Raw genomic sequence first — 19,166 nt, 5'->3', positions numbered from 1 at the left:
ATTTATAAAATTGCGAAATATTTCAATCATACAGAAAAAAAAAAGAGTAGCATAACAAATACCTTAGTACCTACCACCTAGCTCTGTCAAATTTTACTTATTTTAACTGTTGTAAGCTATGCCACACTACATGAATTAAGAAAAATGTATCTATTGTACTGTTGGTGGACATTTGGTTTTGTTTTTTTTTTTTTAAACCAAATTTTGGCTATTACAAATAATGCTGGAATTAACATTCTTGAATGTAGCTCCTTGTGCACACTTGAGAACATTTAAAATATACTCCACATGCAGCTTATGCTTGCATCACAATTATACAAGGCACTTTATATACATTATTCGACTTTGAAATCTATTTTTTTTTTTTTTTGAGATGGAGTTCTGTTCTGTCACCCAGGCTCGAATGCAGTGGCGTGATTGTGGCTCGCTGCAACCTCGGCCTCCTTGGTCCAAGTGATTCTCCTGCCTCAGCCTCCCAAGTAGCTGGGATTACAGGCATGCGCCACCATGCCCGGCTAATTTTGTATTTTTATTGACTTTGAAATTTTATAACAACCTTCCGAGAGGATACAGGAAAAGCCTTATGATCCTATTTCAGGACAGTAAACAGCAGCTGAAAAACATGAAGTGTATTTCTTAAAGTCAACCTACAAGAAAATAGAAGCAGCAGAACCTGAAGCCAGGATTATGGGGTCTGGGTCCTTTGCTTCTAGCCCAGCTCTTCTTCCTCTAATTGGTCTAACCACCAATCCACATGTGCTTGCTTGCACCAATACATTCATGTGTCTCTATCATTCACCCAAACAACTAGTATGGTAGACATTACTGGTTGCCTACCTAATACTTATTTGTCCTTTCTTCATTGTTAGCAGAGCTTTAGTTTTGTTTGGGATGGCAATATGCCTAGTTTTTATTTTTTAAAAAGAAACATTACTCCCCATTTCCCACAGTGCTGGACAGGAGTGGGGGTGGGATGGAAGACTTTGACTCAGGTCTGCCCCTGAAGCTATGAGAAAGTCTGCTGGGAAGTTACCAGAAAGTCTTGTTTTTCTGATGTCTGTGTTGTCGTCCCCTTCCTTCTTAGCGTGTTTCTGCTGCTTTTCATCTGAAACAAGGATGAGAGGCTGGAGGTAGAGCCTCCACCTTGAATCATGAAACTGAGGCCACATGTGGAGTCTGTCAAAGCAAATGAACAGGGTATATCGGTTTGTTAGAGCTGCTGTAATAAAATACCACAGACTGAGTGGTGTAAATGACTCACAGTTCATGGAAGTCCAAGATTGAGGTGTGGGAAAGTTTGGTTTCTCCAGAGGCCTGACTCCTTGTCTTACAAATGGCCACCTTTTTGCGGTGTCCTCACATGACTTTTCCTTTTTGTGAACTTTCCCCTGGCATCTCTCTGTGGGTCCAACTGCCCCATTAGATTGGATGGAGGCTCAGCCTACCAGCCTCATTTGAATGTAATTACTACTTTAACGGCCCTATCTCTAAATAGGTCACTTTCTGAAGTCCTGGGTTTAGGACTTCAGTGTATGAGTTTGGAGGAGAGGGACACAATTCAGCCAGTGACACAGGGAGAACCCGAATCCTGGGTGGCACCGTGGGGCCTCCATACCAGCCTCAGTGCCCACCTGTAAGGCTCTGTGTACATGAGAGAAAGAAACTTGTTTTGGATTACGCCTTCGTAGTCAGGTTTTTGTTCAGGGCAGCCAAATACAACCCCTAACTGATACAAAAAATTTCACTTCATTCATTTGTATTTGCTCCTCTCTTTCTTTGAGTCCTTTATGAACTGGGGCCATCTCTTGCGTTAGATCAGGTTCTTGGACTATGCTGGTCTGTATATAGGTAATGACAGGTAAGTGTTTTAGGCTAATTAACTAAAATTTCCTCTTTAAGATGGCAAATTCCAGGCAATTTGAGGCCCTCCTAAATCCATTAAGTTGAATGATTCTGATTCTTTGCCACAAGATCATCTAATTTTTACTTTACTTTAATCTGGCTTTCAAAAAGTTTCTCTGGCTAAGAATGCAAGTGAGTTATCACATGTGAAATAATGATTTAAACATTGCCTTCATAAACTTACACAAAGGTCTAAGAGGTCCAAACGTCTTTCAATGTTACTTTCAATGTTGCGGCTAACATTGAAAGTAAGATCCAATATAACAATCACTTATTTCTTTGAAAATTAGGGTTCATTTCTAAGGCTGGAAATTCAAATAATACAGAAAGAGGTTTTGACAGTTCTGCTGAAATGTATCTAAAGAAACTTCTGTTTTGAATAAAGTGAATTATCGTTCATCGATATTTCACTTGAACCCTGTCAGCATCTTCCTGATAATTGCATACTTCTTTTTACACTTGGCTTTAGGAATGCTGAGCTACCCCGCAGTAGGGCTTTGCTGAAATACTAATAACATGATTGGCATGTATTTTGTACATATAAAGTACTACCCAAATGCACAGAATAATAATATGGCACTATCTAGGCAAAAACATGCTGTCATGTAACACTGGAAGAGGCACTGAAGTATAAAAATAGTCATCTAGCTATGTTCAATGTACAGCCAAAGTTAAAATTCTAAATGTGTGTTTTGGAGACACCATGAAATCAATTATGTTTTCTTTTTTCTTTTTCTTTTCTTTTTGAGATGGAGTGTTGCTCTGTCACCCAGGCAAAAATGCAGTGGCGCGATCTCGACTCACTGCAACCTCTGCCTCCCAGGTTCAAGCTGTTCTCCTGCCTCAGCCTCCCGAGTGGCTGGGATTACAGGCGCTCACCACTATGCCCAGCTAATTTTTGTATTTTCAGTAGAGATGGGGTTTCACCATCTTGGCCAGGCTGGTCTCGAACTCCTGACCTCGTGAACCACCTGCCTCGGCCTCCCAAAGTGCTGGGATTACAGGCTTGAGCCACCACGCCCGACCAACTATTTTATTTTTAAATTTTAAATTGTTACTTTCTAGTAGTGTATAGTTTTGCCTGTAATTTAAACAATAACTCACTTAGGAGTATCAAGTTCATACTTAATAGTATAGTCATTCATATACAGAATCAACTATACTATTATAAACAAATAGTTAAAATTAGTATTAACAGTTTATAGATGGGCTGTTATTTATGAAACAAACGTTAAAGCTATTAAAATGGAAACTAGGGCCTGATTTATCTTCAAATAAAGAATTCTTTGCTTTTCCAGCAACACAGAGTTCTTTTTTTTTTTTTTTTTTTTTTTGAGACAGGGTCTCACTCTGTCACCCAGGCTGGAGTACAGTGGCACAGTAGCAGCTCACTATAGCTTTGACCTACCAGGCTCAAGTGCTCTTCCTTCCTCAGCCTCTCAGGTAACTGGGACTATAGGTGTGCACCACCATCCCTGGCTAACTTTTAAAAAATGCTTAGTAGACATCAGGTCTAGCTATGTTGCCCAGGCTGTTCTCAAATGCCTGAGTTCAAATAATCCTCCCCTGCCTTGGCCTCCCAAAGTGCTGAGAATACATTGCACCTGGCCCAGTTCATTCATTAATTCAACAAATATTTAATGACTATTATATTCCAGGCATGAGGAAAAGGGACTAAAGAGAGTTGTAGGGATTAAATGGGACAACATATATGAAAACATACTGTATGCTCTTGGTTGCTACTAATGAGAACCAATAACAGAAGGGCCTCAGAGAAATAGGCAGTCTAGAATAAACATGGAAAAATGCAATAGTCTATTCTGATAAGGGCTTTGAAATGGAAAGTCAGAATTTGGGGACCAATTTCTGTAACAGTGGACAAATTCCTGCAGTGCCTTAGGAAGGTAAGCGAGGCCAGAGAAATATGGAAATGTAATGGGATGGAGGATTTGGGATAATGGATCAAAGAAGATGAACTTCCACCATGAAGAGTTTGAGAACCTGCTTGTCCAGTGATCACCAGACCTGATAAAGAGGACTTTAACTGACCATGAAGTGGGAGGGGAAAGATGCCTAGATAAACCTGTTAAACCTGTTACCATGGAGTAGGTATAGTTCAGACAGAGGAAAAATGGTACGGGAGTTGCCTAGTGAGTCACATGAAAAAAGAAGTGGGATAGGACTTGGAAACAATAGTTTGAGTTTCATACATCCATATGCCAATGGGTGGTACCTAGGTAATAAACAATATGCACTAGAAAGTATAACAGAGGACAGTAAATGGAATATTGTAAATAACAGAGGACAGTAAATGGAATATTTTAAAGTCTGTTGAGCTGTGGTAGTATGGGAATCAACCTGCTGCGAGTTCCTATTGCATCACATAAGACGGCATCTATGACACTGAATGTGAATGACCTACCATGGTGCCTAGCACAGAGTGGTTATTATTTGAAACAGAAAAAAAATAGCTATAAAGCCCTTGCAGATTCCTTATCTTCCCATCGCCCTTGCTCCTGTCTCAGTACATACACCATAATCTATTCAATTTTGCAAGCCTAGAAACCCAACACTCTCCTATCTTTATGAAGCAAACACCAAGTCTTGTTGCTTCTACCTCATAAACTATTTTGGCATCCCCCCATTTTTCTGCTTTCCTATATCACCACTTTATTATAACACCATCATTTCTGGGGAGCCATTGTTTTAAAACAAGATCCATTCGTGTCACTTTCTACGTAAGACCCATCGCTATTTCCTATCACTCTGGGTAAAAACAAAGACAACACTTGGACATAGCCTGTAGCACCCAATTGCTCTGGCTGCCACCTGGCTCTCCAGCCTCATCTCTCTTTTTCTGCTCAACTTTGATCTTAAAATATGCCAGGCTCCTTCTCGCCTTAAGTCTTTGCATGTGCTATTGCATTTGCCTAAAACACTTTCCCTTGCCATCTTTGCCTAGTTAATTCCTATTTATCTTTCAGATCCCAGTTTACCTGTTGATTTTCTTTGGCAAAGCCTCTCCTGACCACCTATACTAAGGCAGTAATCCTATCATATACCTTGAGCATCTTTTGCTTTCCCTCATCATAGTTTATCACTATTTTTTTTTGTGAAATTATTTTTTATTATTATTATTTTTTGAGACGGAGTCTCGCTCTGTCGCCCAGGGTGGAGTGCAGTGGCGCGATCTCGGCTCACTGCAAGCTCCGCCTCCTGGGTTCACGACGTTCTCCTGCCTCAGCCTCCCAAATAGCTGGGACTACAGGCGCCCGCCACCATGTCCGGTGAATTTCTTTGCATTTTTAGTAGAGACGGGGTTTCACGGTGTTAGCTAGGATGGTCTTGATCTCCTGACCTCGTGATCCGCCCACCTGGGCCTCCCAAAGTGCTGGGATTACAGGCGTGAGCCACATAAAATTATCTTTTAATGGATCTCTCTCCTCCAGACTACAAACAACATTAAGAGCAGGATATCATGCTTGTTTTGCTCACTGTTGTAGCCCTAAGACCTAGCAAAATGCCAGGCAAATGATGAGATTCTCACTGTACGTTCGTTAAGTAAACAGAGCACCTGTAATCTGTATCTGATTGAAAGATTATATAGTTTACAAAACTACTATAATACTAGACATTGCTAGTGGAGGAGGCTGTGTATGTGTAGGGCCAGGGAGCATATTGGAATTCACTGTACTTTCTGCTCAATTTTGCTGTGAACCTAAAACTGCCCTAAAAAAGTCTTTTTTTTTTTTTTTTTTTTTTTTTTTTTAAGTGGAGTTTCACTCTTGTTTCCCAGGCTGGAGTGCAGTGACATGATCTCGGCCCAGTGCAACCTCCACCTCCTGGGTTCAAACGATTCTCCTGCGTCAGCCTCCTGGGTAGCTGGGATTACAGGTGCGTGCCACCAAACCCGGCTAATTTTTGTATTTTTTTTTTAGTAGAGACGGGGTTTTACCATATTGGCCAGGCTGGTCTCGAATGCCTGACCTCAGACAATCTGCCTGTCTCAGCCTCCCAAAGTGCTGGGATTACAGGAGTGAGCCACCGCACCTGGCCCAGAACAATCTATTAAAAATTAAAAAGAAAACTATTATGAAAAATTTGTAGAAAATTAGGGAAAGGCCAGGCATGGTGATTCAGGCCTGTAATCCCAGCACTTTGGGAGGCCAAGGCGGTGGATCACTCCAGAGGTCAGGAGTTCGAGACCAACCTGGCCAACATGGTGAAACCCCCCTGTACTAAAAATACAAAAATTAGCCAGGTGTGGTCACAATTGCCTGTAATCCCAGCTACTTGGGAGGCTGAGGCAGGAGAATCACTTGAACTGGGGAGGGGGAGGTTGCAGTCAGCTGAGAGCTCACCACTGCACTCCAGCCTAGGTGATAAAGCGAGACTCCGTGTCAAAAAAAAAAAAAAAAAAAATTGATAGAATAGTATAATTGATCCTCATGGACTTACTACCTTAGATCTTAATTAATTTGAGTGTTTGAGGAGACTTCTGAAATCATTTCTTTTTAAACTGACTTCAACATGACTGATAGCATGAGAATAAAATGATTTACTTACATATCCTGTGCAAGTGATAAATGATAATTCCTTTGCCTTCTGAATTTTAGAATTTTGTGTCCCTGAAGGATCCTAGCACCCTTTCCCAGCTATCTGAGTTTGGTGGAACAGCAGGGCATGTGGCATTGACCACTTCACTATGTTATTTGGATATCAGAGTGCACTGGTCATCTCAAAAGCATTTGAAACCGACATGAAAACCTTAATTCATTTCAATGACCACTTACCCTTACACTTCAGCACTTTTGGACAAAAGCACCGACAATTAGCCACTGTAAGCTATTTAAAAAAATAAATAAATAACGATTTGAAAACAGAATGACTAAGATTTTTACCCAAAGAAATACAGTTCCTTGAATGTTTTGGGCTGCATCCCACCCCCCAGGGTTTTTGTACTTGCTATACCTCTGTCCAGATGATGCTCCTGTCTGGATCTACCAAAACCCCATTTACCGTTCAGATCTCAATTTGAGTGACCCTTTTCCTGGGAAGGCACTGCCAATCCTCCTCCCCGCCCCCAGCCCTCGACATAGATGACCTTCTCTGTGTTTCAGAGTTACTCTTGGCTAACCTCTGACCTGTTTATCTGTCTTCCCAGCTGTCTGTGAGCTATGTGAGAGAAGAACCACTGATCTGTGGGCCTTATAATGTAGGAATTAAGTAACAGGATACAAACTTTGGAACTTGAGGCCTGGATTCAAATATGATCCGAGCACTTACTGGTTTAGGCACGTTCTTAAATGTGAACCTCAGTTTTGTCATACCTTATGTGAAGACACTGATACCCACATCACAGAGTTGTCATGAGGTTCGTGAGAAATTATGAGTATAAAGCAATTAGAAGAGTGAGCTCCTAGCTTAGAGTTAACACTCAGTAAAGATATGCAGAATGAAAGAAAAAGAAAAAGAAAGGAAAGAGGAAAAAGAGGAAGGGAGTTAGAGTGAATGATTGCGCAGGCAAAAAGTCAACATGAAAAATCCCCGCAACTGAGAGATTCTAATCTTGAGGATTGCTCTTCTCTATTTAGCTATGACCAGATTACAGGAATCTTAATGCTTTGAAGCTCAAAGCATATAGTTTTCAAACTACATGTTTGCATTCAAGACTTTTACGGAGAAAAACAAGATTTTCAATGCTTTTAAAGCCACTACCCTGAAGGGGAATGCGTGGGGCTACTTTCTCATTTCTCCTCAGGGGCTGATGTAATTTTCATCTTTCTGCTGTGCTTTTGTATTTGGGGCTCAGCCACACTTAGATGGTCTCATATTCTTATTTATTTGAAAATTATATTGACTGGCCACCAATGAGTACAGAACATTACAGCTTAAACAAATAATGTGGTCTTTTCATGGCTAGGCACGGTGGTTCCCGCCTGTAATCTTAGCACTTTGGGAGGCTGAGGTGGATGGATCACCTGAAGTCAGGAGTTCAAGACCAGCCTGGCCAACATGGTGAAACCCCATCTCTACTAAAACTACAAAAAATTAGCCGGGTGTGGTGGCGTGTGCCTGTGGTCCTAGCTACTCAGGAGGCTGAGGCGGAAGAATCACTTGAACCTGGGAGGCAGAGGTTGCAGCTGATACTGTGCCACTGCACTCCAGCCTCAGCAACAAGAATGAAACTCCGTCTCAAATAATAATAATAATAATAATAATAATGTGGTCTTTTCAACTTTGCCTGCCTGTATCACCCAGAGTTTGGCAACATCATGTGTGCATGAAGCAAAGTGGTGTTATTAAGAGATTCAATATGTGTAGCTGTTGGGAATCTCATTGCTGGAATGGTGGCTCTGAATCACAGATACTTTCATTTTTCTCAGAACAGTTCAACTTGGAGCACCTGCTATATGCCCCATGCTGTGACAGACTCTCAGGGGACACCAAGGGAAGTAAGGCCCAGCTCCTGCCTCAAAGAGCTGACCATCAACTGCTGGGGATTAGACAATGAGAGAAGTCCAAGCTAAAGAAAGTGCCTCAGGAGAAACACAAGGTGCTTGAGGTTTCAAAGGAGGGAAAGTATATATCAGGTTGGACATACTAACAAAAGACTTTATTCATTCATCCACGTATATTCAATGAAAATATTTATTGGGTGCCTACCATATACCAGGCACTAAGTTAACTATCAGGAATAAGATATAAGTAAGCTATTATTCCTAGCCTCAAAGACTTCATAAAAAAGTAGGAGGAACACATATGTAGACAAACAATCATATTCATTAATTCATTTATTCAGCATTTAATGGGTATCTATTAAGTCCTAAGCTCAAGAGTGGTAAGAAGAAAGGTCTCTGTGGTAAAGGAACCCACAGTCTAGCTCAGAAGATAGGTGTATAAACAAAGCATTTCCTTGTAGAGTAATGTGTTTGGTGCTGTGACAGGTATGTTAAAAAAAAATTGCAGGCTGGGCGCAGTGGCTCAAGCCTGTAATCCCAGCACTTTGGGAGGCCGAGACGGGCGGATCACGAGGTCAGGAGATCGAGACCATCCTGGCTAACACGATGAAACCCCGTCTCTACTAAAAAATACAAAAAAACTAGCCGGGCGAGGTGGCGGGCGCTTGTAGTCCCAGCTACTCGGGAGGCTGAGGCAGGAGAATGGCGGGAACGCGGGAGGCAGAGCTTGCAGTGAGCTGAGATCCGGCCACTGCACTCCAGCCTGGGAGACAGAGCGAGACTCCGTCTCAAAAAAAAAAAAAAAAAATTGCAAAGTCTCAAGATGGAGGGTGAAGGGCAATGAACCCTTTCTGGGGTCACAGAAAGCTTCTGCAGAGAACACAATGGAGCGGGTATTACAGGATGAAGGAGCTTTTCAGGTGATTGTAGAGAGGAAGGAGGAAGAGTATCTGAGGCAGATTGTACCACTGTGGCTGGAATAAGAAGAGTAGAGATGTACCAGAGACAGAGGGTGGCCAAATGGTGGGGGGCTTTAGATCCCTGCAGCTGAAAGAATGGAATGTCAAGGTACAATGACCACTCAGAGGACCAGGTAAACAACTGAGCACAAGGTGTGGATGGAATGTCAGGGAAAGGTTCGTGGTGGAGTACGTATCTGAGAGTTTTAAGTAAGGTGCAGAAGAAACAGCATTCCTCAGAATGGACTTTGCAGGTGAAAATAATGGAGAGAAGAAATTTCAGAAAGAGTCAGCAACTTGAGTGAAAGCAAAGAAGCAAAAAGCCCACATATATACAATCAGGGAGAGGTGAGAGCCTGTGAAAGTGGCTCTTCATGTGTCTCTAATCTCAGCAAACTCTGTGATTTTGCCCTGACTCTGCTCATTGTACAACATGAGTGAGGGGTCCTCCTTCCATCCCTTTCTCTTCTTCAAGGGTGACTCTTGGGTACTCAAGAGTTTTATGAAATTAGGAGACCACACTTGTTTTGTTTGTTTGTTTTTTTGACACGGAGTCTTATTCTGTTACCCAGGCTGGAATGCAGTTGTGCGTTTTCAGTTCACTGCAATCTCCTGGGTTCAAGTGATTCTCATGTCTCAGCCTCCCGAGTAAATGGGATCACAGGCATGCACCATCATGCCAGGCTAACTTTTGTATTTTTAGTAGAGACAGGGTTTCACCATGTTGGCCACTCTGGTCTCGAACTCCTGACTTTAGGTGATCCACCAGCTTCAGCCTCCCAAAGAGCTGGGATTACAGGGGTGTGCCACTGCACCTGGCCCAAATTTGTTTTTAACGCCTCCAGGTCAACATTGGCTGCTACAGGCTTAAAAGTACTGTGGCAATAAAAGGGCTCTAGGCTCCAATGCAGAAGTGACCAGGCTGAGCTCCTCCTTCCAGACTACTGACACACCAAAGCCCTCTGCCCTAGGTTAGAGGCTGGGGACACCAAAAAGGACCATTCCTGGTTTTTCTTCTGGGTTTGGAATTGACTGAGAAATCAGACCAGGAGGCAGACCAACAGAGATCAAAGTGTCAGCTTGATTTGTTGACAAAGCTGACCTGGACAGTATGGTTTGACCTGCAGCCAAATGGGTTTTCTGACACACCTTTCCAATCTTTGCTTACGCTGCCAGCTTCCCTGTGCAGGACAAAATGTGCCTGGCCATGCTCACCACAGGGCAGACCAGAATGAAAATCACCTGCGGACAGGCTGGCTACAGAAAGGACACACCGGTGGGACAAATTTACCAATCAGGCTAGTCTCCCCTTTGTGGTGGAGAGAAGATCAGAAGTTTCTTCATGCTCCTGCCTTTCAGGGAAATGATATGGAAATTCCCTTCTCTCTGAAACACAAAAAGCAGGGAATAACTACAGAACATACACACACGAACTTTCCAAAACTTCTTTCTTTCGTAAGATTTTAATTTTCTAGCACCTAAGCACTTGGTCATTTACTTAAGCGGGAAGTTTTATTCACTTCAAGTTTGCAAGCTCCTTAAGGTTGGAGAGCATCATTTTGTATTTTTAAAACCTCTCCCTCCTCCCCTGACACAAACTAGGAAGGGTGAAAGGAAGAAAGAAAAGAAGGAAGGAACCAAGAAAGGGAGGGAGGGAAGAATGAACCTGGTAGTGCTTTCAGTGGCTGCCTCCTCAGCTTTTCCCTGACTTCAAATGGCCCCCAGGGTTTCCTGCCCCCACAGCTGGAGTCAGAATTTTTGGCTGCAGGCTCTGGGACCCATTCTGAGGACCATGGCTTCTGGCCTAGTCTCAGGTCACCCTGTATTCTAGTTCCGAGAAAGGGGCTCCTGCCTCCTGCGATTTCGTGAATTCTGTTTACTCCAACTGGCCCTTTTGGAGATGAAATCCTCTACCAGAACCTTCACCCTTAAGGCAGAATCCTTGTTTCTGGCCTCCTGTGTCACACATTCGCCCCGGGCAGTGATACTCCAACACCTCTTCCCTCTCTCCAGGCTTCTGCTTCTCGACAAGACCTTCCCCAACAGTCTGTACTGTTCTGAGCAAGTCTGGCTGGTTGTTGAGCCTCTGCTTTCCCTCTCCGATTTATCTGTTGGATTCCTGGTTCTGACACCAAGAGGCTGATGGCTTTGAACACACACACTACTAACAAGCATCCAAATTGGGGCTGTCATTTGAGTTACCTGAGAAGGTTGCATTACATGCCTAGTCCAGGGATTCTGCTATCTTGGAAGAACATTTCTGAAATTCCTTTGTTGGAATTTCATGGGATCACAGACCTAGAGACACCACCCACCCAGTTCTACTCTTCACTTCATATGTGGGGACACCAAGGCTCTGGAGCTTTGGAACCCACTGAGACAACACTTCCAATTCCAGGCACAGCTGAAACCTATCCTCTGCTTTCCTAAGACATGACTTTCCTTCAGAGCCACTTTAGAAGCCACAGAAATCCTAAGATTTCTTAGGATTCTCCTAAGAATTCATAAGATCTCCTGAATCTATAGCAGTGGTTGTTCATCTTTTTTTGAATCATGGAGTCCCTGGGGAAAATCCGTTAAAGCTAAAAACAGGATCCCTCAGTAAAGAACACATACAGCCAGGTGTGGTGGCTCACGCCTGTAATCCCAGCACTTTGGGAGGCAGAGGCAGGTGGATCACTTGAGCTCAGGAGCTCAAGACCGGCCTGGGCAACATGGTGAAACCGGTCTCTACCAAAAATACAAAAAATTAGCCAGACATGGTGGTGCACACCTGTGGTCCCAGCTACTTGGGAGGCTGAGCTGGGAGGATTGATCCCTTGAGCCTGGGAGGCAGAGGTTGCAGTGAGCCAAGATAACACCACTGCACTCCAACCTGGGTGACAGAGTGAGACCCCCATCTCAAAAATAAATAAATAAATAAATAAACAAATAAATTTTAGCATATACTAAAAACTTCCACACACTCCAGGATGAGAACTCCTGCCCTGTGTCAGCATACAAACTCCTTCCTCCAAATTTCAAATTTCAGCAGCTATTATGCAGCGTGATCATCTTCCTCATACTCCAGACCTCCAGCCAAGTGACTTCTGGCTCTTCCCAACTACCAAATCCCTAAAGGAACGAGATGTTCCTGTGCTGAGGAGGTCCAAAAGAATGTGCTGTAGATTCAAATGCCACTTCCACAAGGAGCATTCCAAGGATATTTGAAGAAATCCAGAGTCCCTGGAAAGCACAGCTTCTCCAGATGACCACCTAGAAGAGGATAGCATCTCTGTGCCTGTGTGGTCGGCTCTTAAATAATCAGTCCCTTTCCCAGGCAAAGCTCATGGGGAGCCTTTGGTGTGATAACTACTTCTATGCTAACACAATAATGGACAATTCCAAAGCTTAGCAGAGAGCCCCCATTAGCAGATACTGCCTTCTCCATTCAGGTTTTTGGAACCACGCCAGGCAGTTATGTGCATCTGCCTTCCTGTTCCAAAACTTTGTATAAACATGTACCTCTATTTTCTTTTTCTTTTTTTTTTTTGGTTGGAGGAAGGTGTTGGGGGGCGGATGGAGTCTTGCTCTGTTGCCAGGCTGGAGTGTAGTGAAGCAATCTCAGCTCACTGCAACCTCCACCTCCCAAGTTCAAGCGATTCTCCTGCCTCAGCCTGCCAAGTAGCTGGGACTACAGGCATGGGCCACCACACCCAGCTAATTTTGTATTTTTAGTAGAGACAGGGTTTCACCATGTTGGCCAGGATGATCTCCATTTCTTGACCTCGTGATCCGCCCGCCTCAGTCTCCCAAAGTGCTGGGATTACAGGTGTGAGCCACCATGCCCAGCCTACCTCTATTTTCATCTCCACCTCTCCCAACAGACATGAAGGTCAGAGACTGAACTATGCATTCATCATTTGTATGTCTATTTGACATGTATCAAAAGGCCACTACATGTTAGCACTTCTAATACAATGGTGAACAAAATAGTGCTGCAGCTTCTCTAGCAAGGCAGGCAGGCCAGGTGCGGTGGCTTACATCTGTAATCCCAGAACTTTGGGAGGCTGAAGCAGGAGGATCACTTGAGCCCAGAAGTTTGAAATCGGCCTGAGTAACATAGTGAGACCTCCTCTAATTTTTTTTTTAAATTAGCTGGGCATGGTGGTGCATGCCTGTAGTTCCAGCTACTCCAGAGGCTGAGGTGGGAGAAGGATCGCTTGAGCCCAGGAGTCTGAACTTGCAGTGAACTATGATCACGCCACTGCACTTCAACCTGGGTGACAGAGGGAGACCCTGTCTCAAAGAAATAAAGAAAAGAAAAAAACAGGCAAACAAGCAATCATATAACAAACTGTGGCTAACCCTATCCTTTGGGAAATACAGAATACTTTATAGGACAGCCTGGTGTCCTTGGGGGAAAGGAATCTTTTAACTTAAGATCTGATGTACATCTTTCCAGGGCCCAGCACAAAGTATGTGCTCAATCTGAAACATTACCCTAGGCAAAATCCTGCGGGCTTGCTGGAGAGGTCACTCACTAAGGGGCAATTGCTAGTCAATTTAAGAGTGATTGTGGTGAGCCAGGGGCTCAGGGCCTGAGCATTCAGAAAGCCAGCTAGCGTCAGGTGCAGCTGGTCACCTCCTTCAGCTCTTTCTGACACATTTGTGAAGTGGTAGGAAAAACAATAGACTTAGAACTCCTGTAGGGTTCAGTCCTGGGGTTCTGCCACTGATTACATTCGTGTGTTCTCACTTGTCCTTTTGTATAATGATGCCACCTTCCAGAGCAAAGGAAGCTATGAAAGCCTGTTGCAAATGTAAGGACATGGAATCTATTTATCTAATCTATCGCCTGGCTGTCTCAATTTGTAGGGGAAGAAGAGGGCAGGGTAAACAATAAGCTTAGAAGAGCTGGCAGGGGCACTGCCTTGTAGGGCCTGTGCCTCAAGCCCTTTGTTGTCTCGCATGATCTGGATTTGGCAAGGAGGGGGCAGCTTGAATTCCAGGCGGGCTAAAAGGCCTTGGCTGAGAAGGTCTAACGGATTTCACAACACAGTATGGAAAGGCTTCCCACGAAGCGATCGGGGTGGGGGATGGGGAAAGCTGCAATTCTGCAAACTGGGAAAGGGTAGGAGGTGGGAGGTTCCCGAAAGCCAGGATGGAGTAGCGATTAAAACCCTTGATTACTGACACTACCCAGCACCCCCAACCGACCCCCTCCAAATCTCTGCCTTAACAACCGCAGCCTACAAGCAATGTTATCACAAACTTGCACCGCAGGCCCTACCTCTGAGCCCAGCCAGCCCTAAGGGATCAGCCAGCCCTTGAAAGGCGCGGGAGGAGCGGCCCCCACCTCCGCCAGCCGCGCATGCGCGCCGCTTACTCTGCGTTCCAACACCTAACGCTCATCAACGGCGCCCCGATCCGCAGATTAAAGGATCCTTCTCCCCTTTTATCCCCGGCTGTGCCCCATGCTCAATACACGGCAACTCCAGAGTCCGTAGGCAGCTGTGCAGTGTGGGGGCGGGGGAGGGGGGCAAAGGAAACGAGTCAAGAAGCTCTCAGGCCTGGATCGAAACTACAACTCCCAGCAGACCCCGCGCCTCCCCGCCTTCTTGTGGGCGGGCCGAGGGGGGACAGCGGCTTAAAGCGGCGAGATCGCTACGTGTTTGGACGGCTGGGTGCATGCTCCTCGCTTTGTGAGCCGGCGGTGGGAGGGTGGAGAGAGCGTTGGCATCTTTCTGTCTTTGCCTGTTGTACCTGAACTAGCAAACAGCACAGTTGAAATAACCTCTGAGCGCGTTTAGAAGCGTCTCTCAGGTTCAGCAACTTGTTGCCCCTACTTCACAAATTCTGCATCGTTGGTTTAGCAAATGAGAACCTGAAAAATCGCCTGTATGTTAAATTCCTATCTTTCTTCCTTCGTTCTTTCTTTTCTTTTCTTTTCTTCTTTTCTTTCTTTCTTTTTCTTTCTTTCTTTTTTTTTTTTTTTTTTCTCTCTCTCTCTCTCTCTCTTTTTTTTTTTTTTTTTTTTTTTTGTCCTTGACGTAGCCTCACTCTGTTGTCGAGGCTGGAGTGCAGTGGTGCGATCTCGGCTCACCGCAACCTTTGCATCCCAGATTCAAGAGAGTCTCCTGTCTCAGCCTTCCAAGTAGCTGGTATTACAGGCACGCGCCACTACCACCCAGCTAATTTTTGTATTTTTAGTAGAGACTGGGTTTCATCATGTCAGCAAGGCTGGCCTTGAACTCCTGACCTCAGGTGATCCACCCACCTTGAGCTCCCACAGTGCAGGGATTACAGGCGTGAGCCACCACGCCCGGCTAACTTTCTGTAAAAATAAATTATTTTCCCTACCATGTCCAAGCAACACTTTTTTTTCCTAGTTTGCAGGTGTCAATGGTTGATGTTTACTATCACTTATTTTCCCTGAAGACTCAACACACAAAAAAGAGGGGAGTCTGTTTAAAGAAATTTTGCAGTGAATCATCCTGAAAACTTAAAAGCTTGTTTTGATAAGTTTTATACTTTAATTTTCTAACTTTTGTAATGAAGTGTCTTTAAAATGCAAGACACTTGAAATCCCTTTTTAAAGTGCAGAGTTAAAAATCTGTTTTAAGTGGTATTCTAGTTTTTGAATAGGACGCAGAGGAGTTTAAAGTTTAAAGAGGTTTAAAATCTACTCTTTGCTTCTTGCTAATGATGCAAAACGATGGTTCTTAGAGGGCACGAGAGATAGCTACCTTCCAGAATAGTGCTATTGGCCTGCATGACTATAATGGGTTTCTAGAACGGAGTGGTTTAGACTGTGACTTCTTGCAGTCGCTAATGAACATCCTCCACATGCTAACGATGAACTCCTTTTGTTTTTGTTTGTTTGTTTGTTCCAAACAAATACAATTTAAAGGCCTCCAGGGGAGTCATTTGGGAACTTGAATGCAGAATGGTTTAGAGTTGCATTTTTTCTTTGTTTTTGGAGTTAGCTTCAGCCTGCTGTTTTATGACTATGTATGTGTTCACTCTATTTAGTGTGGCATTTATGGATATCATGAAATTGATCAACTTGGCCAAAAGTTAACAAGATATATAATTTGTTCTTTGTGTGGAGCAGCCCATCAATAGGCATACTGAAAAATGGAAATACTAGTTCATGTATAGTGATTTTGATCGCTAGAGCAGCTATTGTGTTCTGAACAGACCCCCTGTACATTGTGAAACATTAATAGGGAGGAAGCAATACTCGTGATATTTGGTAATATTTAGATTTTTCCTTTTTTTTTTTTTTTTTTGAGATACAGTCTTGCCCTGTTGCCCAGGCTGGAGTGCAATGGTGCAATCTTGTCTCACTGCAGCCTCCACTTCCCGGGTTCAGGCAATTCTCCTGCCTCAGCCTCCTGAATTTCTGGGATTTCAGACATGTGCCACCACGCCCAGCTGATTTGTATCTTTAGTAGAGATGGGGTTTCACCATGTTGGCCAGGCTGGTCTTGAACTCTTGACCCTGTGATCCACTGGCCTTGGCCTCCCAAAGTGCTAGGATTACAGGCGTGATTCTCAAATCTTTTTTTTTGTTTGTTTTTTGAGATGGAGTCTCACTCTGTTGCCCAGCCTGGAGTGCAGTGGTGGGATCTCAGCTCACTGCAACCTCTGCCTCCCAGATTCAAGTGATTCTCTCATGCCTCAGCTTTCCAAATAGCTAGGATTACAGGCACGGGCCACCATGCCAGGCTAATTGTTGAAGTTTCACTATTTTGGCCAAACTGGTCTCAAACTCCTGGCCTCAAGTGATCCCCCCGCCTTGGCCTCCCAAAGTGTTGGGATTATAGGTGTGAGCCACTGTGCTGGGCCAGAAATTCTCTTTATAATCAGGAATAGAACAAGCCTTCTGGCTACTTGCTTTTCTATTATACATTTAATTTATCGAGTCCTAGCCCCCCACAGTAAGACAAGAAGTCATAAGATATAAGACAATGTTATTGTGTACAAGAAAATTTCAAGATAATTTACAAATTGCTAACCCTTTTAAGTGAGAACAGCTGGGAGAAAAAAACTGCAATTATACAATAATCAATTTTATTTCTATCACCACCAACAAAGGACCAACATTAATTTGATAAAAGATACCATTTACAGTGGTTAAAAAAAAAAAAAAAAGACATGCAAAAGTTTTACAGAGCAAAATATAAAACTTTATTGAAAATCATAGGCCGGGCACGGTGGCTTATGCCTATAATCCCAGCACTTTGGGAGGCCAAGGCAGGCGGACCACTTGAGGTCAGGAGTTTGAGACCAGCCTGGCCACTGTGGTGAAACCCCATCTCTACTAAAAGTACAAAAAATTAGCTGGGCATGGTGGTGGGTGCTTGTAATCCCAGCAACTTGGGAGGCTGAGGCAGGAGAATCGCTTGAACCTGGGAGGTGGAGGTTGCCGTGAGCCAAGATTGCGCCACTGCACTTCAGCCTGGGCAACAGAGAGAGACTCCGCCTCAAAAAACAAACAAACAAAAATGAGTAAGCACACAAAACTGTGCATTAACAATAGAAAACATGAAAGTGAAAAGACAAGGCGCAGACTAGAAAGATATTTACAACTCAAAGACAGACAAAGGATTAGTGTTCAGAACATTTAACATTATAAATCAATAAAACAAAGACAAGTGATACATTTTAATGATACAATATAAAATGAAACAAGACATAACTTGGCAATTCCTGGAAGAGGAAAATTGAATGGCTAATGTGAGAAGATTTTTACCCTCACTGGTAATCATGGAAAAATACTAATTAAAACAACAAAAAGTTGTTTCACACTTATTTGATTGGAAACATTTAAAAGACCAATAATATCAAGTTTTGTCAGCAAGGTGTGGTGGCTCAGGCCTGATTCCCAGCTTTGGGAGGCTGAGGTGGAAGGATGACTTGAGGCTAGGAGTTCAAGAACAGCGGGGCAACATAGAGAGACCCCAACTCTACAAAGATAAATTTTTATGTATGTAATGTCAAAGATGCTGAGCCACAGAAAATCTCGTCTACTGTTGATGTTAGTGTAACTTGATTCTGTTTGGCAATATCATAAAAGTCAAGATTACAAAGCAAGTTCACTCTGGGCATACATTCTAAAGAAGCTCTTGTGTATATGCATAAAAGGACATGTCAAAATATTCATGACAGTTATGATGATGAGAACCAAAAATAGAAAATAATATAAAATGTCGGCCGGGCGCGGTGGCTCAAGCCTGTAATCCTAGCACTTTGGGAGGCCGAGACGGGCGGATCACGAGGTCAGAAGATCGAGACCATCCTGGCTAACACGGTGAAACCCCGTCTCTACTAAAAAATACAAAAAACTAGCCGGGCAAGGTGGCGGGCGCCTGTAGTCCCAGCTACTCGGGAGGCTGAGGCAGGAGAATGGCGTAAACCCGGGAGGCGGAGCTTGCAGTGAGCTGAGATCCCGCCACAGCACTCCAGCCTGGGCGACAGAGCCAGACTCCCTCTCAAAAAAAAAAAAAAAAAAAAATAAAAAAAATAAAATGTCCCTTAAGAGAAGAATGGATAGTTGATTAATTCATTCATTGGAATATTACAAAGCAAATGAAATTACTTATTTTATTTTGTTTTTTTGAGACGGAGTCTCACTCTGTGGCCCAGGCTGGAGTGCAGTGGTGTGATCTCAGCTTACTGCAACCTCTGCCTCCCATGTTCAAGCGATTCTCCTGCCTCAGCCTCCTGAGTAGCTGGGATTACAGGTATCTGCCATCACGCCCGGCTAATTGTTTGTATTTTTAGTAGAGATGGGGTTTCACCATGTTGGCCAGGCTGGTCTTGAACTCCTGACCTCAAGTGATCCACCCGCCTCGGC

At 43.7% G+C, this 19,166-nt stretch overlaps 1 long non-coding RNA gene across 1 annotated transcript; it reads right to left on the bottom strand.

Moving 5' to 3' along the window:
- Window positions 1-448: 448 nt before the first annotated feature.
- On the bottom strand, window positions 449-14,813 carry LOC116270052. Its single transcript, XR_004177962.1, has 3 exons — window positions 14,595-14,813; window positions 1,034-1,176; window positions 449-613 (listed from the first exon to the last, which is right to left on the bottom strand). It is a non-coding gene; the product is annotated as an uncharacterized LOC116270052 (long non-coding RNA).
- Between the last annotated feature and the right edge of the window lie 4,353 nt (window positions 14,814-19,166).

Source organism: Papio anubis, chromosome 13 (assembly GCF_008728515.1).
Source record: "Papio anubis isolate 15944 chromosome 13, Panubis1.0, whole genome shotgun sequence".
Classification (NCBI taxonomy): domain Eukaryota; kingdom Metazoa; phylum Chordata; class Mammalia; order Primates; family Cercopithecidae; genus Papio; species Papio anubis.
Note: the sequence above shows the minus strand (reverse complement) of the source record. Positions and strands in the feature narration are given on the sequence as shown.